At 42.2% G+C, this 18,649-nt stretch overlaps 1 long non-coding RNA gene across 1 annotated transcript in view; it reads right to left on the bottom strand.

Moving 5' to 3' along the window:
- Positions 1 to 2,406: 2,406 nt before the first annotated feature.
- The window catches only part of LOC138068872 (uncharacterized), a 32,644-nt gene continuing 16,401 nt past the window's right edge, over positions 2,407 to 18,649 (bottom strand). The window contains exons 2-3 of the long non-coding RNA XR_011143717.1: positions 3,328 to 3,501; positions 2,407 to 3,237 (exon numbers count right to left, since the gene is read on the bottom strand). This is a non-coding gene — a long non-coding RNA (uncharacterized lncRNA). The remainder of the gene's footprint in view (positions 3,238 to 3,327; positions 3,502 to 18,649) is intronic.

Raw genomic sequence — 18,649 nt, forward strand, 5'->3', positions numbered from 1 at the left:
AGACAATTTCAGAATGTTCTGACAAAAATCAGGACTCCTAAGGGGAGTCTGCCTCGTGCACATGAAGTTGTAGCTCTGAGCAACCAACTAGGAACAAGCAATTAATTTCCCCCTCTTGAGTAAAGCCATTATATAAAATACCACACTTGCCTTGAGGGCCAAGTTGAAGGCACTGAATTATGTATTATCAAAACTGACTTTACAATGATGTCTTCATGGGCACTTCTGCTGCTTGTGAATGGAAAGGAAATGGCAGTCAACTGAAAAGATCTTATTTGCCTCTTATGTGCTGTAAACAATACACTGCTAATGTGAAGACCTTAATGAGATGGAATGACATTGCTCTTTCCCTTGAGAAAGCGGCACAGAAAGGGGAGGAAAGCCTGGGAACTCTACTTAATTATACCACGTGTACTAATAGATCAGCCCCAATCCACCGGTGCGTGTCTGAGACCCAGAGACGTAAAGGTTTTCAAGACCTTTCCTCTGCCTTTTGTACCCTAACTCTTGCAAGGCCCAAGCGGAGCTACCTCCAGCCTGAGAGGGTCACATGTTGTCTGGGAGGCAGGTTCAAACACGCCATGAGGCCTCAGCATCCACTTTGGGCTCCCACTGCTCCTGGAGGTTATGCACCGTGGGGAAGGCTTCCCCGGTAACAACTGTTGTGGGGGGAGGATTTCAGGAAAGGAGTCAGCATCCCTCTTCCATAGCCACTGCACCAGGCAGTAAGACTGAGGTTTTTCTTTGTATCCTGCAGGGAAAGGAGTGAGAGGAACGGGGGAGCTAAGAACATACTAACGCACATTTCAGCCAGCAAAGAGTCTATCTATCTGACGAGTCAGTCAGTAGCAGGGGTAAAGTCCAGCAGGTCAAACCAGGTCATTAGGGAGTATTTTAAGTTGAGCATTCACAGGACGTGTTTCTACACTGAAAAATCCTTTACACGTCACGATCTCAAGCGAGTGGACCAATACCCTGTATGAGCTGTTCATCCTTAGCAAGCAGGCGCGGGGCGAGAAACAAAACTTACAATGCCTGGAGCAAAACTGGATGGTTCTTCAGTGATTAGTGGAAAGCGGGTTTCATTTTTCATGAGTATTTTCCCCTCTTGTTGGCTTCTATCTCAGTCATCGCACTGATGCTGTGAGGCAGATACTTGCAGGGTATAACAGCAGCAACTGCTTAATTACACTTTAGGTACCATGAACTACTCAAATACACGTAGAAAGGGGAATAATACATATTTCTTCTGACTAATGATCGTCACACTCTCTCACGGTCCAGGCCTTGTCAGCAGTCCAGCGAGACAGAAAGCATTTTGTTCATCTCAGAAGAAAAAAAAAAAAAATCCAAGATTATTTCTTCCCCTTCAGTCCCATATTGTGACGAACAAAAAGCCTTCAGATGGCAGGAAAGGGAGTGAAGGCCCACTCTAGGAGTGTGAATATCCCACAGGATAGGCTGCTATGCAATATTCCTGACCTGACTCTGAACAAGCAAGTGACCTTTCAGAGATGGAAGTTGGCCTGAGAATCTCCCCCTAGAAAGCCAGCAATTATTTAAAACATGTAGATGTACCTGACAAAAGCAGCAATTATTTCCTAAGGGAAAAAAAAAAAGAAGAACTTAGGCAAATTATTCCTGATGAGGGAGATGAGGGATATTGATGACCAACCAAATGGTTCACAGAGGCCGATTTCCCCCCCACCTCACCCCTCTTACATATGGAGCACTGCGAACACAGAAGAGAGTCTGAATATTCAACTCTCCCTGAGGGATTCCCACTTTATTTTCTTATTCAGATCGTCTGGGCCTTTTGCCAGCTTTCCTCTTGCTGTGAAAGCAACGCTTATTGGCCTTTCTTCTCGTGGAGAGACGTTTCGGGGAGAATCACCAGGCAGCAGAGCAACCCCGCTACGGAGAGCAGGCTGTGTATGTGTGTTGTGTCCGTGTGTGCTGGGGAGAGGTTGAACCTCTCCTGTAGGTTCCCTGACCCGGTTCTGCGCATCCACATCACAAACAAGACTGTGTCTACCACAGGCCTCCCTAACAATCCCTCGTGCTGGGGAGCTTAAGCCCTTCCACAAGAAACCAAGACAGCTTCTCTATCCCGTGGTGGCATCACTGATAGCAAAGCAAAGCACTATGGTAAGCTCTGGCCAGTCTCGTGGCCAGGATGTGACCATAACTCACACGCAGCATGGTGCTGGCCTCCCATCTTGCTGCAATTTGTTTGTTACTCATGCGAAAATGCAGAGACTTGCTTTAAGCCTGGAAAACAACTGAAACAGTTGAATCCTTGAGATCTTCTACTTTAAACTTTTTTTCAGACGTGCATTGACCTCCTTAGAGGGACTAGCTTTTTTTTTTTCTATTAAAAAATGCATTCTTACATGTTTTTCCAGTGTTAGAAAGAAATGTTCCTACTCCTTCCTCGTAAACCAAGGTAAAAAAATAGAAGTTTACCAAAAACCTTTTAAATTCATCAGAACAGCAGGTGAGCAATGCAGAGTGATAGGAACTTTAAATGGCTTTACCTAATTCTCCTTTTGGATGGAATATCAACTGGCAATTTCCATTCAGGATCACAGAGCCTTATATGGAACCAAGAGGATTTACTGGAGCCAATGGCAGATCGGCTGTCCTGGCTGTGTTTGAGCTAAGAGAGATGTCACTGCCCTCTAAAACAGCTTCGGCAAACTCAACCAAGCAAAGTGTTACAGTCCCAAAAGTGTGAGTTGGAAGGAGGCTTTGGAAGTATCTAGTTCCACCTCCCACCTGAAGCAGGGTTGTCACCAGCGGTAGCAGGTCACCTATGACTTTGTCAAGCCAAGAAAGGACTTCCATGGGTGGAGACTCCACTACCTCTCTGGATGTTCTGCTTGGCAACACCAGGTCAAGCAGTGATTATACACATTGCTATGTTGACAGATTTGAGCAGAGCAACGAGAAAAATTGCTGAAAATCGTCTATATACACACATACTAGCCCTGCTGAAACCAAGGTAAACTCTGTGGAGAGAGGCAGCCTCTGTTTTATGTCCGCACAGTGCTGGTACTCACGAGTTCAGCTCATGACTAAGTTTCCTCAGTGCTATGGTGATACAAGTAAGTAACAATAATGCCAACAAACCTCAAAGTTAGAAATACTTTTGTGAGCGCTGTGTCTTCCTCTCTAGGGAAGGGTTAGAAGACCAAAGAGAGCCTTTCTTCACAGCATTTTTCTTTCAGGAGTCACCTGCAGAGGATAGGCAGCAGAAAGGAAAATTAAAGATCAGGAATTGATGGAATTTAGGGCTTTTCAAGCTGAAAAGTCAAGAAGAGTTACCGTATAGCATGCTTCATCTGTGGTGTCAGATCAGGCTGTCTCTGTGGTGGGTTGTTCTCATAAGAACATTGCTATCCTATTCAGACTCCTTCAGACAGTTAGAATAAAGGGACTGCTCGTCATGACAGTTCATTCTCAGCTCAGGATCCATTCACAGGCTGTTCGATCCCTCTTCTGTTTGGAAGAAGGGAAAGATAAAAGAAGACCTCCTTTATCTGTTTTTGACAAGATAAAAGGCAAACAGGTTTAATCTATGCTAAGGTAAAGTGGTTACCTATTTACCAAATCTAAGAACTGAAAGCATAACCATTCCTCTATGTTTTAGAAGCATCCTTCAGCCAAAGTGGAGGATTTCATTAAACTCCCTGAGTTAGCACTTTTTTTGTTTCGTGTATAGCAGCCAACACGCCCTTTTGAACAGTGGTGAATCAGAGCACAACAGAAATTCATCTCCAGCCCTGCTTACTCTAAGATAGATCTTGTTCTCAACCCAAGTATAAGGAGAATATGGTGTCCTGAAACAGAGGACTCTCCTCTTTCTGAAAAGTATGGAGTAGTTTAAAAATCTCAATAGACCTTTGAGGCTTTAGGCAGACAACATATTCTTTTAAAAACGGAGGCATCTCTATGATTTCTCCACACACTAGACAGAACAGTTTCACACCATGTAACACATCTTCATTGAAATCACAGCCTTTTGTAGGAGAACATCCATTCCCAGCTGATTATGACTTGATTCTGCAGGATGCTGGGCATGTCTGAAAAGATGGTTGGAGGGATGGGGTTACTTTAATATGTAGATTATGTACTTAATCTACATATTCTAATGTATAGATCATAATCTAATGTAATAGATGCATGTAATTCTGTAGATTATTATATGTAGAACTTGATTAGTTTAGTTTTGAGCCAAAGGCTTAGAAATTGAGGCATGAGCTTCATCTTAGCTAATGCTGTCCATGCAAAAGGTAGATACTGCTACTAGCATGACTCATGACTTCCTCATGACTCCTAGTCATTTATAGGGTGTGAATCAACTCTTCCTACTGCAGATGTTTAGAGGGACTGCATGAATCACACAGATATGTGTTTGCCTCTCTCTGCTAACAGCATAGTTCAGACAGCTGGCTCGGATAGGACTCTCGACGTTGTGATTGTCTAAAGATATAGAAGATAAATCCCACATTTTGTTCCTTCCTTCCACTAGTTTACAGAACCCAGGAGGGCAATCTGCAAATAGTATTAGGGCAGATAACCAACCTTGATTGACTTCACTGGAATCTCATTGTAACACCCTCTGAAATTTTAGCTCTACCATTTTGAACAATCTGTATCATCGTCCTTTGGGTGTTGGGTTCCCCAAAACTGCATTCATAGCTGTCACGTGAAAATTTCACTTGTTCAAGCAGGCCCTATTAGCTGCTGAGGTTTCCTGTTTACTGACTGTTCTTGATGTATTTTTTGCTGGAGATATACCACACCATAGAAAAAAGTGAATTTAAGATGAGTAAAGTTTAGAGTGTTTTAAAGTTTAGATGATAAGTTTCTCTTTAGATGCCTTTTCATCTTATCTTTCTCAGAATCCCTTTAGTTCTTCTTAGCATCAAGTTTAGTTTTCTTTCTCTCCAGCAAAAGGCCATATTCTGATCTCTTTTTTCAGTTTTCGTGTCCCTTTACCCCTAAATCCTCTTCCCGACTTCAATGGGATTACCCTAGGAGCAGTGCACCATGTGAGAGCAGGAGGCAATCTGCCCAGAGTGACCAGTTTTGGTTTTTAGCCCCTTTACTCAAGCTTAATTTTCCTCTTTCCTGTTTATTCCATTATTCATGTCTCAGTCTGTAGCTAGTCCAAAGGCTGCATTGTCGTTCCTGTCACAGAGATGTATCTTTTGAATGCAACAAGGTCCTTTCCAAGAAATGCTGAACTACCCTTTAGAGTTTTGCTATTCTTTGGTGATTTCCGGAATGCAACCTCCTTTTGTTCTTTTTTTCTCTTCTAGCATGTGATCAGTTCATATTTGTGCATTTGCTGAATGTGTTCATCCTTTCTGCAAATAGCCTGCTCCACAGATGTGGTGTCTGCACGTATTCAGAAGCTGCTGTGGGGAAACGGGCTGACGTGCTCTTTTGTTCATCTTAGAAACTACCTCAGTGGCTGCTCAAAACTGTCTGCTTTGTAAAGATTGTCAAATGACACAGTTCTTCCTTATTTGACAACCAGCTAAATCCCAGAGAGGCTGTAAAACTGTGGTGCTTCTCTCTCCAGTTAGGGGTACTCAGCCCTTCTGAGAGGTCCAGCCTCAGTTACATAACACACCTTTTTAGAACCAGTAATAAACATATTTATTTAGTCCAAATGAAAGTTCACCAGTCCTTCTTAGGGTTATCCAGAACACTTGTTATCAGAACAACTTCCATTGGATCTTACGGTCGAAACTAACGGATCTTTGAAGGGTATTTTGATTTGGTCAGCTGGAACAAGCCTGAACCAAGAAAAGAAAAACAAGCAAACAGGAAATAAGAGTTTCAGAAGGGAAAAACAGCTCTCAGGAGACCAGAACAGCTTAGGTGCGTGACGCTGTTAAGCTGACTACTGGCTATGCCATCTGAGTTTTTATTTACCTTGGAGAGATGGACATGACTGAACAAACTGGTCAAGAGAGGACAGAGCGAGTAACTGGTCATGGAACAAAACCTTCCCGTGACATTGGCATATTGGCATTTTCTTATGTATTCAGTGTTGGTTCCCTCTGCAAATGCCATTCCTGATGTGTGTACAAAGCCATGTTTTATAGTAGTAATGTTCAAGGCCTCTACAATAAGCTGCAAAGGACAGGGAAGAGATAATGGTGCTAATTAGAAGGGCAAGGCATTTGTACCAGGGGAAAGAAAAAAGAATTCAAATTTGATTTTAATTATTACAGTTTGCAGCTAATGATTTTTGGTCTGACTGCAGCCCGATCTGGTTCATATCATTTCTTTAGCTTTAATTGGTTTTGTCTTCTTTATATAGTTTGCTGTCTGCTGATTTACAGTTCTCTGATTCTTTTTCTGCCCAGGGTGCAGTAACCTGCATTTTGTAAGGACCAGAAAGCAGTACATCAGGAGGAGATGCCAAGAAGCCACAAAGTCCATGCAGTGAGGTCATGTGGTTGAGTGACATATTTTGTTCTGCTGGAAGCCTGTTTCTTCACTTTTTTTGTGTAATGAATTTTATCCTAAACAAATGCAAACTAGTCTGTCTGCATTGGAGAGATCTTGATCTCAGTCCAAGGGAGGAACCCGGAAAATGCCAGCCTTGAAAGAGATCTCTGGGCTACTGCCAGACAGCAGATCAGATGCTGCACAGTGATAACGCAACAAGTCAGTCATTGTAGTTTTCATCTGCACAGTGAAGTATCCCAGCAATAAGACGATCATTGGTGATTTCAGTTGGAGAACTGGAGATTAAGCCACTTATTCAATGGATACGAATATACAACTGAGCTATGGACACAAATAGCAATTATGAGAAACACAGATTTGACAGATTTGGCCAAATGTGGCCACGATATTCAGCTGATATATAAACAGTCTCAGTCCAATACATTTCAAAAGAGATTATGGATTGATACCAGCGCAAAATTTACCCCAGCCTTTTTTACTTACGTTGTCACCTGGCACCCACTGGCAGCAATCTGCTAAATTATGCCATATGAGGCACAAGCCAGTGTATTGCTATAACATACTCATCTTGTTGTTTATATAGGTACTCCCACAAGGAAAATAGGCAATATCAGAAATGAGGATATCCTCTTATAAGGTGGAATGAAGAAGAAGGGAAGGAAAGGACAAAGGAAGTAGAAATGGAGGAGCAGGGCAGTTAGTGTCCCTGCAAGTTGCACTTGCAACTGGATGAGTTCCCAAACCTAACAGATGCATACTTGAAAATTGCTTGAGGGCTCTTCTGCCTATGTCTGTCTAATCTGTTTGTATGGACTGACATGAGGAGAGTTGAAATATGGGGAAATATGACTTTGAAGGAGATGAAAAAGGATGTAAAATGAAGCATAAGCCACTTTCAGCCAAGGTCTTCTTTGACTTGTTGATCAGCAGACAGGCACTGTCAATGTGCACCGCTGCACCGCAGCCTGATACATAGACATAAGCAGTGGGGTCTTGCCACTTTGAACTTCCCTCTATGTCTTTTTCATTTCAGGTTTCAAAATCCACGAGCTTGCACCGTGATCTTTTTTGACAACTCAGTAACTGTTAATGTCTTCAGAAAACAGCCTGAAAACAGGCACTCTTGCCTTTGACAGCATGTGTAATAATAGTAACACCCTTTCCCAAGCTTGCAGCTAACACAGAGACTCTGTGAAACCCAGTAAACATATATTTTGTTCTAACCCTTGTCATCTTCCTTCACAACCTCAGTTTGGCTGCAGCACTCCTTCCTCCTGTATCAATGTCTGATACACATTTAGCACAGGGAGCCAAGAAGGGTGGAAGTTTATGATTTGGCTGGTGAACAGAGAAGAAGAAGTAACAGCTACTTTTTCTTCAGCACACTGGAAACTCTTGACTGAGGCGTCCTCCGAGTGGCATCCCTTCAGCAGACAGAACCGAAAACCTTGTATCCAGGGAAAGTATTTTCTCCTCCTAAGACTTCACAACCTCTGTGCAAGGAATTCCATCACTTGCAGTTCGTGGATTAATCACTCACCTTTGCAATGAGCTCGTGCAATGCTGCAGCGTATGTTGGCTTTGGTAAGGCTTCTGCGCAATTTTAGTTGCATGGGGAGAAGGACCTGAGTTTGCCAGTCAGGAGGTGGACTGGCAGATATAGCAGCAGCAGCAATAGTTTGTTATGTGGAGTTATTTGCCTGTCTAAAGAAGACGTACGAGGATTTTTGCAATCATTTAATAAGGCAGTAAAGTCTCGGAGATATTCATTTGTTGGATCTGAAAGCCTTTGTCACATGCGATACATATCTGAGCACTAGATGACGAGTATGGTTTGAGGATGTGTTTATAGATTCTCTCTTCTGTCCGTCCGGATTTTGCAAGGCCCTTGTGAAATGGATGTAAATGTAAACAAAGTGATCTTTAAACATCAGGCTGAGGGAGGGGCCCCAAATGCGTTGTGGGTATGAACAGCACCAAGTGCTGATGCAGTCAAACTCAACTTGTTCTGTAGCCCCAACTCGACCACTTGCACATCAAAACTGTTGGATTTCAGCGTATGAAAATGGGCAAAATACCTTTTATGAATCTCACTTTTCTCATTTGCAAGGATGAGTGAGCAAGGATAAGAAACAGCCTATGTTTAAATGAACAGTAGATTGGATAAAATACAGGATTGAAAGAAACGATCAAGAGCAGCTTTTGACAAGATTATTTGCTGGTCAACTTGCTCTGCGAGGCCAAAAAGATTATGAGCTTGAAAGGAGCAATGAATTGCTGGCAGAGTTCGTCTTCGTAAGCGACCCTCTTTCTTTGATTCTCACAAGAGAGAATATTCACCTGGCCTCTTGACCACAGAATGAAGTCAACCTGAGACATTCTGTCTTAATTTTAGCATGACGAGTCAAAGTCAAATGTGCAAAAAAATCCTAAATGGTAACCGTCTACAGGGAGGAGAGGCGTGGTGGAGAGCTGGCATTTATTCCTACCGCTGTGCACCCAACAACACGTGCTGCACACATAGGTCTTCCTATATCTTTAACTATTTCAGCCCGCAGTGTTTGGCAGTGATTTACATCCATTTTGGGTGAATCATTTAGGAAAAAAAAAAGTACATAATTCTGCTTCTTGTTACGACGATCTAATAAGTTTTGGAGAATATGGATGATAAAGCCGGGTCATAAATGCAGTGTAAATGCTATTGAGCTGCTAATTATATTCCTCTTATTCATTACAATGCATTCTGCATAGGGGTAAAATTTCACATAAGAAGTCAAAACATTTGTACCCCCCTTTTTTTTTTTGTTTTAAGGTGTAGTCAGTGCACCTCATCGTAGTAAGGGCAAGGAGAAAGCAAAGGTGAAAACACCTAGATGAAAGCAAAGTCCTGCACTGTCCCTCATGCTAATAACTCCTTCAAGAAGCTTTATCCGCCCCATGGGAGCTGGCAGGGTGAGACCCATTTCACGGGGGACAGAGGTGACATTTTCACAAATGACAGCCTTGGACCTTCCCACACAGCCAGCTTCCCGGACAGCCTGATATTTTATAACAGTAGATTATAGAGCTGGAGAAGAGGATTCTAGCTACTTGGTTTTGGAGCTAAAATTCATGCTTAGACTGCACAGCAGCCTGCTATTTTACTTCTGTTTTGGCTAATAGCTTTAAAATTGAGTATTTGTGAGAAAATCTCTAAAAACAGCGGGCTGGGTCACAAATAAGATAGTGAATAATTACTAATTAATCAGCCATCAGACTAATAATGGGTCTTCAGTTTTGCCAACAAACCCCACTACTAAATCGCTCCCTCATCACCAATAACTACCAATTTAGAGGCTGTGTTATTGCACTAGTTTTATTAATGTCACATTCAGAAGGATACTGTAGCAATAAACTGGCATAAGGCTATAAAAAGAGGGTTGCTGTACATATTAATAATGTATTTTATAGTGCAGTTTAGTATTCTGAATCCAAGCCGCAGTTCTTTCTAATCAGAAGAGGAAAAAAGCAAGCCGATCAATCATCCCTACCTATTCTCACAGCGGCTAGGTAACCAGAGTCATGGTGATATATGTGGGGATAATATCTTGTTACAAAAATCTTGTTATTAAGCAACACTATTAGTTCTAATTTGTTATAATGCCTTATAATAAGCTTAGTAATATATTTCTAAATGATTTATAGTTTTTTTTTTTTTTAAGCAGGAGCCATCTACGGTTCCATCGTCTCGCTTGAATAGATGTGCCAGACAGATGATGAGAAACTGGGAGGGAAGTGAGGCGCTCTGAGCTAGAGGAGGCTTGTGCTCTCCTTACGTGCGCTAGGTCTGTGAGCACTGTCTCAGTGTTTTCTCCAGGTCTTTCTCTTGTTGGAAAAAAAAAAAAAACCAGCATTCCAGATATTACAACTATGGTCACCAAGGATGAACAGCCGAGCAGCCAGGGAACTATTGTTAGATTAGGGAGTCCCCATCCAGGCCCTGCCATAGAAGTCTCTTATTTCACCTTGGGTGAAATATTTGAGCTCCTGTCTGCAAACATATGGAAATCTGTAGGATTTAAGAGTTTAAACACCTCTGTGGGTTCAGGCCTTAGTCCTCAGTCTACAAAATAAGCACGTTTTATAACATTTCCCTTCAACAACAAGGCTGCAAAAAAAAGTGAATTAACGGTTGCAAGGCATGCAGATACTATGGTAACAGAGCCCAAACAAATAGTTAGGAGGAAGGGCTTGGGCTCCAATATTTTATTCCTTGTGTTATCATTTGGAAACAGAAACTGTACTGAGGACTCCACAAAGGGCTCACAATTGCCTGTGGTTTCAGGCAACTGTAATGATTTCAAGGTGCAAATGGCATGTAACTCTTGCTCGGACAGTAGGAAAAGGCAAATTGGTGGTGTTACTGTGGCAGCCTTTGCTATTTCCAAATATTTCTGAAAATACAACTGAAGCAGGGAGGCACTTAGCGCATTCAGTAGCTGCAGGAGGGATGAAATCTAACTGCTTCAGAGGCTGGGATTTATGGCTTAGACACAGGAGTGAGATGTTGGAGATCCTTGTGTGACCTGAAGCTCACTGCAGCAGGCACATATCTGTCACCTGAGTTCACTTGTCTTTGGGTCCTCCCTGCCTCCCTACCAGCTGCTAGTGGTCTTAGTTGAGCTGCTATTAAGTAAACAACTACTGACTTTTTGTTATCTGGGAACCAGGAGTATAGGGCTCCAGGAAAGACCAGATGCAAAGAGACTCTTATGGATGAGACGTGTGACACAATATGGGCAGCTTGCTCTAACCATCGTATCGCAGAGTACCTGGGAGCTGTGGCAAGGTCACTGAAGCATAAGACGTGGCTCCTGGCCCAAGAATGGCCTGGCCCTTCTGGTCTTCCTTGCCTGGAAAAGGAAGATTTCTGGTGCTACCATCAGCCACAGCTGCAACATCTATTTTACATGTAATAAAGCATGGATCAGAGTGCCCTTGGCAAATGGACCACCCAGACCAGGCAGGTGGGTGAGGAGAATTACCAGCCAAGGGGTGTGTGAGTGTGTGTGTGTGTGTGAGAGAGAGATTCCCCCTCCCTGCCTGCAGCTTAGCATCAGCTGGGCAATGGGAGAGGTGAAGACAGGAGGAGGTTGTGCAACGAAGCATGCCAAGTGGGTAAGCGTGGATTCGCACTTAAATCCTTGACACCCAGCCAAGGTCTCCATTTTCCCATCACGAGACAATTGTTCCTGTGTGCCGTGTAAATGACGGGCTTTTAACTGTAGCTGCAGTCATTAGCTTCAAACAAAGGATGGCACTTCAGTTCCTTTGCGGTGGAACACATTGTTTGTGTCTAATGACTCCTATTACAACCTCCACTTGGTGGTGATGGACAGGGCTTTTCCCAGTCCAGCAAGCTCTGGAACGAGACCAGAAGGTTTCAGCATCACACTTTATAGCTGTGTTTTATGACTGTTGTGAAGGTTTATTACCTGGAGTTTGATTTTAAGTGGGTTGGTTTCTAGTTATAGATGGGTGGGAGTAAAAGATGCCTGGAATCAAGTCTTGGGGCGGGTTTTTACCTGGCATAAATCGATGAGGTTTCACTTCCATTTGATAATTTTTGCACTGCTCTGTGCTAGCTAAGGACTCCTGGCTCTCATATTAGGTTAAGATGACGTATGGTCTAACTAGCGCTTGGAGTCTCTGCAAAGCTTCTCGCTGACCAGTCACTTTGAAATGTTTATAGGAAGTCATAGATGTCTTAAGCACATTTAAGAAATGGAGTTTATGATGTTCTTTACTATTACAGTCAAAGTAGTTGTTTTCTTTCCTGTCGTAATGGTACTTAGCAGAAGTTGGATGACATGGTTCCAAAACAATCACCCTGGGGAAAGCACCAGAGAATCACCTCACTAAATAGGCTTTTTACATCTTAATTTAGCTAATTTATACGCTAATTTTCTAAATATCTTTTAATTGCATTGGTTAATTCATTAAAATATCATTCTTAGTGGCTACATAGATCAATTCTGTCAGGTTTACCACATTATATCACTTTGATGTTGAGTAAAACCAATCAGAATACACAACTCCACAGTTCCAACTTGATACAAATATTGAAATATCTTCTTTCCTTTGGTCTGCCTAACCACCAAACAATGTTACTTTAGCTTTTCCAAGTCTTAGGGTAGTTTCCAAACACCAGCATTCTTCCTGTTTGATTTGCTTGTTTAAAGTAAATGGTTTAGGTTTATAATCTCCACGTTGACATTTCACTGAAGCTAAAACTTCAGTAGAGGCAACAGGAATTTCCTCTAGAGCTGCTGAGCTTTCTCTGGAGGGATGTTTTTGGGGGGAAGGGATCGGGAAGAGGAACGCCAAGAGAACGTGACTGCCTGCATGGAAATATGTCCTGCTGCCCATTCTGGATGGGTGAACAGCCTTCCTACCAACCCCACCACACACAGTTTGCTTGAGGTCCATGGGTTTGCAGTTTTTGTTTGCTCAAATTGGTGCTGACTCATGGCACAGCTGAATACTACAGGCTGGCTGTCCCATGGGAGCTCACAGGGACAGACGCTGGCTCTTTCATGCCACCAAAAGAAAGAGAATCTGGATCAAAATCTAATTTTTAAAAGGGAACGGATGGAGGCCAAATCATCACTCAGAGAAGGACTGAGCCCTACTGTTATCAGAGGCAAGACCCTGCAGATTTCTGAGGATGTAGCTGTTGTCTAATGGAAGTAACTAATAAACTGAAAAAGCCATGTAAAGGGAAACAATCCATTATTTATATGACAGGCGAACGGCATAAAGAGTTGTTATCAAGTTAACATTCTGGGCCAGATACTTGCTCTTCTGTTCTTCAAAAGGTCTAATAAATAATCAGACAGAGATTTTTTTTCAGTGTTTCTATTAGGTAGGTGAACACCTGCCATTTCCCAGAGTTGTGCTCTGCATAATTTACACTATTGCTGGATTCTTTGGCAATGTTCCTTCTCAAAGAGGCTACTGACACTAAATTAGTACTTTGCAGTGGTTTAGACATTTTTATGTTTATAATCTTTTTTTTTCCCTACTCCAATTGTCAACAAATTCAATATTTGTTACACTGTCAAGATTCTGGTGTTTTTCTTTCTTTATTGCGGAATATCCTATGTTTTACTGGAGCGCTCAGCTGTTTCACAGTGCAACACAACAACAATACATTTCTACTTGAGATAGCACTCCTCTGAAGACTCCAAAATATTCTGTAAGCTCCTCTGTTATTCCTAACCCCCTAATTACTGCCGCTGTAATGTCAAGATAGATCCTTTAAGCATTTTTTTCCAAGTCCTTGTAAGACATCTGCACCGTTTTAGCTTCATGCATTTCAGGAAATGGCACTTATCTATCCACAGTTAAGTGTTTGTGAACCCACACCTTTGTGAGAGAACGGTCTTGTTAAGACAGTACAAAATACCATAGAAAATAGGGAAGGAAAAGACCTGAACGGGTCATTTAATCCATTCCCACCTAAGATTTAAACCACTCCTGGTAGGCATCGGTGTAGTCTGCTTTTAAATTCTCTAGTGACAGGGCTTCCATATGTTTCCCAGACACAGTATGCGCTAGTGTTTCATTTTTTCCCTAAAGTCTTTCTGCATTTAAGCCAATGTCTTCTTATCCTACTTATAATAGCCAAAAGAAGAATTTATTCAGCTCTTTTAAGCATTTAAAGATTGTCACCAAGTCTCCTCTTCAGTCTCCTCTTCTGTAGATCAAACAACCCTATTTTGCATCTCTTCTTGGAAGCTACACTTCCCAGACACTTGACTGTGCTTCTCATTTCCAGTCGGTCCATGCTGGAAGTGGGGAGCTGAAAATGTGTATAGGACTCCAAGAGAGGCTTTAGAGCCATTGAATGGAAGAAAAGAAGGTCACTTCCATTACCCTGTCCCCCCCTTGAAAACAGGTACAGAGTTATCCTGTTCCTTTCTAACCTAGTTAAAATGAAAGTTCAGTAGGTTAAACACTATCTCTTACTTTCTATTTGTATACTGCCTACAATAAAGAAATTGTAATTGGTTGAAATTGCTAAGTATTACAGTTATGCAAATAAAAAGATGGTAGGATTGCAAATCCCCTTTTGGGACACTGATTCTTTCTCCTCAGTTATTCCAGACCTTCGTTGTTCTGATGCTTGGAAATCTTCTCCTTACCGTCAGCCTGATTTTGCTCATGGTCAGTGTATAGCCATTTGCTTTTCTGTCAACTTTGTCAAGCTTTGTTCCCAAGCAGCTCTATAAAAGCATACAGTGATGTCACCCCAGACTCCTCCATTAGCTCCTACAGCATTTTATCAGATAGACCTTGCTAGAGGGAATTAGGATTTGGCCCTTAGGCTGAACAGCCATGAAGGGAAAATCCCACTGCTTCGTTAGCTCACAGTGGCTGAACCTGAAAGGTTTCAAGCACTGTTCCGAGGTCTAGAGCGCTCAACAGCTGGTGAAGTCAGTAACAGTCGAGGACGGTCAAAACATTATACAAAAATGCACTCCTGGAAGTTGTCACATGTTGTTTGAGGATGTTCGAGATGTTTTAGATGTTTTTGGAAGTTTTGACTATCCTCAGCTTTTACAAATACCTTTTATGTGTCCAGGAAGCAGCATGCCTATTTACAATTCCATGGTAAAAATCCAGTCTGTGGCATAAATGCTTTTTGGATGGGACCAGAGAGTCTTTCAGTGCTCCACAGTAAGATGTGAGGAGAAAACTCAGGATAGCTCCCAGGCCCATGCCCATTTTCTCAACTCTCTTGCTTTCTTTTCTGGATTTTAAAGAGAGTCTCACACATTTTCCATCTTAGAAGCGGAATTTTTAAAAGTAACTCTGTGTAGAAGAAATGTAAATCATGGAGCTTTTCACTGGGATTTTTGCTTTCACAGAATCACAGAATCACAGAATCGTTTAGGTTGGAAGGGACCTCTGGAGACCATCTAGTCCAACCTCCCTGCTCCAGCAGGGTCACCTAGAGCATATTTCCCAGGATCACATCCAGACGGGTTTTGAATATCTCCACTACATCTCTGGGCAACCTGTTCCAATGCTCAGTCACCCTCACAGTCAAGAAGTTTTTTCTCAGGTTCAGAGAATTTAATCATATTTATTTTAATCATATTTAGACAGCTTTGAAAATTCTATCATACAAGGATAAAATGCGTAAGTGCACACACACTTCTATGCTACACAGCTACACTTATATACACCCACCTCCACACTCACCTCCACAAACAACCACCTTGGTCTAAAAAACTTCGTTAAAATTTCTATGATGTGAAGCACACAAAGGCTGGGAGATTTCTGCATACCCTTACTTAAGGACCCTTAAGCACTCTTTATAAAATTCTTCATGGATTTGCATTTTGATTACAGGCATATGAAATTTATTACTATTATTATTCAGTGGAAAAAACAAACAAGATTGTTATCCTTATATGATGAACTACACTGAACTGAACTGGAGGAGCTAGGGTTTGTCACATGGGAATGAAAGCTTGGAAAAGCTATTCTTTGAGATTTTTAGACGTCTTTTAAAGATATTTTCTTGCATCAGGTCTGAATGGGGTATGTCTTGATTTTCTGGTTGTTCTAAGCTGCCACAGGTCTTTAACCTTGCAAGTTGACTCCTTGGATGCCCAAATGGTTCATATCCTTCCCTCCACTAAACAGAGAAGCAACCCAATGCGCAGCACAAGGCAAGAGGCTTGCGGAAGGTCACCGAGCAGACCCACAGCAGAAGCATGCGTTGAACTCTGCTGACAGTTGTGCACTGGAGCCCAGTCACTGTTTGAAATTTCAGACCTGAACTGGTGAAAAATGCTGTATTCGTTCTCTGCTGAAGCATCAAGCAGTTCACTGCTGGATGCCTTCTCTGCTGGGGTAATGCAGGAAGTCTTTGCAGGGACAACAGCCCTGACACTTTTATAACTCTTCTGTCTCTGCCTAGAAATCCATTGGAGATGACAATCTTCTCATCCAAGAATACCTCCCTGTGTGCCAATATTCCATAACAGGAGGGGGAAAAAGCCAGATGTTTCCTACATTTGCAACTGATCTAAAACATACTGGTAAAACTCAGTGTTTTGCACGAGACAGTTTGGTTTAGATTGCAAGGATCTGGGTCCATAATTCAGCAGGGTGGTGAAAAACAGAGGTGTCTGGTAGAGTCCGAAATGCCCCCTGGCATCCTGCCTGGCCTCTGGAGGCTGCTCCAGCAGGGTGCTGGTCCTCCGTACATCTCAGATCAGCTCCGGCCCCATGTAGGTGTTTTGCACGGCTCCGGGCATCTCACATGCCTCTAGGCACTCTGCTTAGACAGTTGGACTGAGTCCCAGTAGAAACCAGCAGCAACGCCACTGCAGCCCAGGGGAGGTTTTCCCCTGGCTTTCACGGTCAGAATTTTGTGCAGCAGAATGTGAATGGACCTCAAGTTTAAAGATGTAAAATACAGAAATACAGAAATAGAAAGAGGGAATAGAAAATTTGCTGTGGGCTGCTGCTTCTCCTTGATCATCAGACAGTGTGTTAACTGGTTTCACTAGGTGTTCAGTTTGCATCCTTGGAGGATGAGGGATCTGGGGCCATGACTGCTGTGGGGCCACCGCAGCAGTGACCATGGTCTTCCCACCTCTAGTCCTCTACCAGCACCAGTGGTTGGACACTGGCATCCCAGCCCAGGCTGGAGGCTCACAGCCACTCTGTCATCCCTACCACCTAGCCATCACGCAGGGATGGTGCTAGCCACAAATACAACAGCAGAAACAGTTGGTGTGATGACACTGTGTGTTAGGGGGTCACTTTCCAATCAGTTATTCAAATTACCTGTCAGCGACAGAGTACTGCACTGGATGAAATGCTGACAGTCGATGCAAGTCAGCCTGGTGACCTCTGCAGCACGTTTTGGAGATCGGATTATAGGTTATCTGTAATTTGCAATTATTTGGTCAGATAATTTATAATTATTTGCAATCAGTAATCAGACTATTTGTAATATAAAAATTAATTTGGCCAAGAAACTGTGACTGTCATTTCCTCAGATGTTGTGGTAAGTCTTGTGATGTTAGAGTGAATTAGGGGATGATATTAGGGTAATTTGATCTTAGAGCTCAGGGTCCCCGGAGAGATCTGACTGTGTGAGAATCTTGGGTTACTTTTTATGTAGGAGAGTTTATAACTTGCACATTTGAGAAAGATGAAAAAACATGAATGTTAAAAGAAAAAAGCAGAAAGTAAATAAAAAGAATACAATATTCAAAATGCAAAACCCCGTAACTTTTAAGCTACTAACGAAACTTAGGAGTTCATGATTTCTGAAGTATTTAAGTGGACAATAACGAATTCTCTTCTGAGGGATGCTCTCACAGAAAATGCTCTCTCCCTGATAAATATCCCTGTCTTAAAGTACAGATTTATTTATTTGTAGAATGGTTCCATGGTAGCTCCAAAATACAAGGTTTTTCTACTAAATTTACAAGCTGTATATGACTTAGCACTTGAGGAAGAGATTGCAGTTTAATTATTTTTTTAAGTAAGAAAATGCTAAATTTGTAGTCACAAAATTGAAATCTTCTTTCAGAGCTCTTTAAGAGTAAGTTGCCGTTTCAACTACAGCACTGAAACAAAAGCGGAGGTATAAATGTTTCAGATTTTGGGTCCACAGCTAATTTAATCCTCTATATTTAGTTTAGAAAAAAAGCATTAACAGCTTGATTTACATATAATTCCTTCTGTTGCAATGCAAATGAATCACTGCCAACAGACTAATACTCTTGAACAAGCTGACAGCAATTAACCAGTCCGTCCCGTGCAAAACACATGACCTAAAAATGCTTCCAAAGAAGGCCCAGATCTTCAGGTGCTCTAAACTGATTCAGCCCCACAGAGTGGACCTACTGATTTTTGACTCCTTCTAGAAACTGCAGGTCTTCCCGTATATATGTATTGTCTATTATCAGAGGCTCAACAAAAACAAACCTGCTCATCGCCCAGTGCCCGTAACTCTAGATTATGTTCCAAGAATAATAATCAGCAAGTAGCAGTTTTCATTCCCAGGTTGCTCAGAAATTAAGCAGGAATGTGTGTGCAGGGGAGGAAGGGGAATGTGTGTGCGCCTGTATATTTAAGTAATCGA

This window comes from Struthio camelus, chromosome 1, assembly GCF_040807025.1.
Source record: "Struthio camelus isolate bStrCam1 chromosome 1, bStrCam1.hap1, whole genome shotgun sequence".
NCBI lineage: Eukaryota > Metazoa > Chordata > Aves > Struthioniformes > Struthionidae > Struthio > Struthio camelus.